Raw genomic sequence first — 4,478 nt, forward strand, 5'->3', positions numbered from 1 at the left:
TTGCAACAACATGCATCATAACCATTACACAGGACATCCTGGCAAACAGCTTTCAAGCAAGTCACCGCAGGGGCCTGTATAGATGGTAGTGATGATAAGAGGAGCCACCTTTAGCACCAGTGCTGTTTAGCAGTAGAAGGGTACATAAAGGGACATTCTGAGAGTCCATTTGAGAGTGACTCAGGCCTTCCTAAAGTTATTGCTGAAGGTGGCAATAGCATGGGAAAATTCTAGAAAGAGAAAGAGCTGGGAGGATGGGTACTCAAAGGAGCACTGCGTGACCTGTCTTTGGCCATTGCAATAGGAAAGCTGAGTGTGGAGGAGGAACACGAGCCATCTGGCCTCCAGCCATTTTAACTTAGGAGAATTCCACCGTGTTGTGTTGTCGTAAAGGCAAATAGTCACTGGAGAGGTGGCTTCTCTCTCTCTAGGTAAGTTGAGCATTAAGTGCCAACGAACGCTGGGAATGAGGTCTAGACCTAAACTCTTGGCATTTAGGAAAAAGAACTTAGATATCAAATATGGTGCAATTAAAACCACAATGAGATACTATTTCACACCCTCTAGAAGGGCTAAATTTTTTTTTTAAATACCAGGTGGAATTTTTATACATTGCTGGTGGGAATGTAAAATGGTATAATTACTTACAAAGTTAAACCATACTTACAACCCAGCAATTCCAATCCTAGATATCTACCCATGAGAAATATATGCACCAAAAGATTGTGCAAGAATATGCATAGTGACTGTATTCATAGTTGCCCCAAACTGGAAACAACCCAAATGTCTATCAAATGGTGAATGAATACATTGTGTATCTCTACAAGGGAATACTGCTCAGCAATAAAAGGGAACAAACTACTGATACAGGCAACAATGTAGATGAATCACCAAAACGTTATGCTGAATGAAAGAAGCCAGACCAAAAAAATCATTTGATTCTATTTATATGAAATTCTAGAAAAGGCAAAACAAAGCTATAGTGACAGGAAGCAGATCAGTGGTTGCCTGGAAATAGGGATGGAGCAGTTGGCTTAGAAAGGGGCACACGGAGATGTTCTGAGGTGACAGAAATATTCTACATCTTGATTGTGGTGGGGATTGCATGGGTGTATACATTTGTCAAAACTCACAAAATATTCACATAAAATGGGTGTATTGGAATATAAATTATAGGTTGATAAAGTTGATTTTAAAAGAAAAAAAAGTGGGATATTTAAAAATGTCCACTGTAGCCCTTCTCCCATCTGCCATGCTGTTGAATTGTTTATTACCTCCTATGTCCCATCTGGTTTGTGATCTTTTGGAGAGTTGGGAAGGTAAGGTTTCATCCTCATCTTCCCTCTGGAGCTCAGCACAGTGCCTGGAATGTAGTAAGTGTTCAAGTAAATGTCTACTGAAGTGAAAAGACTAGGAAGTCAAAGAAGAGTCCTGGAACACCGTGAAGGGTTATCAAGTCAGAAGACAATAGAGGTAAACCAATAGAGAGGGCAAGCTTAAGAGAGGTCTGTGAAATGACAGCTGTGGGGATGAGAGACTGCCAGGAGATGCAGGAGGCTACAGCTGGGTGATGAGGCCACCAGGAACCTGGAAGTGAAGAGCTGAATCTGTGGATGCATCTGTGTTGCCCAGAAATAGATTGTCAGAACAGTGTTTGATAAATAGCAGCTACCAGTTGGCTAATGAACTGGGTACCTGGGAAAACACACAACCAGTACATGGGTTTCTAGAATATAGAAATGACTGTTTATGAGCTGTGGGGCCGAATAACCTCCAACCATTTAATGATACGGTATTAGGTTGAGCCATGTGAAATGGTCACTATTAGACTCTGTCCTACAAAAATGGCAATTTCATACGACTCACCCTACAACTTTATACTTGAGTTTCAAACATAATATCGGTTGATCCTCAAATCTTTGCCTTGGCCGGGTGCGGTGGCTCACATAAATCCCAGCACTTTGGGAGGCCGAGACGGTTCGATTACCTGAGGTCTGGAGTTTGAGACCAGCCTGGCCAACATGGTGAAACCCCGTCTCTACTAAAAATACAAAAAATTAGCTGGGCGTGGTGTTGGGCATCTGTAATCCCAGCTACTCGGGAGGCTGAGGCAGAAGAATCTCTTGAACCTGGGAGGCGGAGGTTGCAGTAGGCCAAGATCTTGCCACTGCACTCCAGCCTGGGTAACAGAATAAGATTCCATCTCAAAAAAAAAAAAAAAAAAAAAAAAAAAAAAAAAAAATCTTTGCCTTACATTAGGCAGGTGTCCACTGCTCCATTTATCTGATAGGGACAATGGAGGCTCCATTGAGTGGTCAATGACTTGCCCATGGTTACACAGTTAGAATAGCTTGGGCTGACACAGATTTTCTCACTCCGTCCCAACTCCTCCAGCCTAGTTTACTGAAGACCTCTGAACTGCGAGGAACGGAACTAAGTGAAAACTCTGCAAGGTGTGGGGATAAGGTAGTACATTTCCAGAAATCTATTTGGCATTATATATGAAAAGTCGTGTATATGTTTGTTCCCTTGATTTGGGGATGTATCTCTTAGGAGTTTAAGATTGATGCACAAAGATGTTAATCATGTGTTTAATCCAGGGAAACAACTGGAGTTAGCCTAAAACCCTAACGGTAGGAGAAAGCTGAAGTAAGTAGTTAAATCTACTCAATGAGCCTTTAGAAATTACTGTACTCCCAATATCCCCTCCCAAGATTATTCAGAATCAGAATCAGCTAACACCATTATTAATGACTCCACTTTGTATTTTTAACAGATACATTTCTCAAGCTGTGCTGAACCGTGGTTGCTAGATTGGTTATGAAATCGAAGATCAGTTAACATGTTGTCTTTCTAAAAATACATAATGGAGAAAAGTTGTGCACACAGAAATATCAGTAGCACTAAAAACTGTTTACGAGGAGCTTTTAGTAGAAAATATTTATGGTGTAACTTCGAATTTACAAAAGGCAGAGCAAACTTGAGTAGTAAAGAGTGGCAGGATTGCAAGGTGATTTTTTATTTTGTTTTTCTGTATTTCTCCCAATTTTCTCCAGTAAGCATAAAACACATTCATAATCTGGAAATATTTTTAACTAAAAGACAAGATAAAGCAGTAGTCTTAGTAGGTTGAAACAATCAGGATCCTATTTATGGAAAAATTAAAATCTTCCAGCCTCTTTGCAAAGGCAAATAAGCAGCCTGGGCAATTGCATGAGAACCACTGAGAGGACTGCACCTGTTGCCTTTGCCTTTTTTTCAGAAGGAAGCGTAGTCAGCTTTGGTCATCATTTATCTCATTTATGAAAGATTTCATGGATAAAGTAAGAAAGAGAGTTAAGTGTGAAAGAGGTGGATTTCAGTCTTTAAAGGTTATCTACTCAATGGCTGCCTGCCTGCAAATCCCTCATTTACAAATTTTGAGTAACAAGATTATTGTGAAAATTTACATCTGTATACTTATGTATAGTAGGAAAAAAAAACTATGAGAATTTACATTTATATTCCCAGCCTACATGGAGAGAAGTTCTTGCATTCACACTATTCTACTGTCTTACACAATTCTAGAATATTCATTCATCATACTTAGAGAATGTATAGCATGTAATAGTCTTCTGTGATTTCTTAAATAATACGGGACTTTAACTTTTTAAAAATAAGGGATAGCTGAGCATGATGGCATGTGCCTGTAGTCGCAGCAATTTGGGAGGCTGAGGCAAGAGGATTGCTTGAGTCCAGGAATTCGAGACAAGCCTGGGCAGTATAGCAAGACCCTGTCTCTACAAAAAAAAAAAAATAACTACAACAGAAAAATTAGCCTAGTGCGGTAGCACATGCCTATAGTCTCAACTACTTGAGAGGCTGAGGTGGGAGGATTGCTTGAGCCCAGGAGTTCGAGGCTGCAGTGAGCGATGACCACGCCACTGCACTCCAGCCTGGGCAGCAGAGCAAGACCTTGTCTCTAAAAAATAAATAAAATTTAAAAGATAAAATAAGGGATGGGGTGGCAGCCATCTCCTCCTCGGCATCATGGCCGCCCTCAGACCCCTTGTGAAGCCCAAGATCGTCAAAAAAAGAACCAAGAAGTTTATCCGGCACCAGTCAGACCGATATGTCAAAATTAAGCGGAACTGGCGGAAACCCAGAGGCATTGACAACAGGGTTCGTAGCAGATTCAAGGGCCAGATCTTGATGCCCAACATTGGTTATGGGAGCAACAAAAAAACAAAGCACATGCTGCCCAGTGGATTCCGGAAGTTCCTGGTCCACAACGTCAAGGAGCTGGAAGTGCTGCTGATGTGCAACAAATCTTACTGTGCCGAGATTGCTCACAATGTTTCCTCCAAGAACCGCAAAGCCATCGTGGAAAGAGCCGCCCAGCTGGCCATCAGAGTCACCAACCCCAATGCCAGGCTGCGCAGTGAAGAAAATGAGTAGACAGCTGGTGTGCACGTTTTCTGTTTAAATAAATGTAAAAA

At 41.3% G+C, this 4,478-nt stretch overlaps 1 pseudogene across 1 annotated transcript; it reads left to right on the forward strand.

Annotated features, from left to right (window-relative positions):
• Positions 1-4,001: 4,001 nt before the first annotated feature.
• On the forward strand, positions 4,002-4,478 carry LOC108539183 (60S ribosomal protein L32 pseudogene; annotated as a pseudogene). The gene has a single exon (XR_001888297.1). The product of XR_001888297.1 is annotated as a 60S ribosomal protein L32 pseudogene (transcript).

The sequence above is a fragment of the Rhinopithecus bieti genome, unplaced genomic scaffold, assembly GCF_001698545.2.
Source record: "Rhinopithecus bieti isolate Rb0 unplaced genomic scaffold, ASM169854v2 scaffold_17429, whole genome shotgun sequence".
NCBI classification, from domain to species: Eukaryota; Metazoa; Chordata; class Mammalia; order Primates; family Cercopithecidae; genus Rhinopithecus; species Rhinopithecus bieti.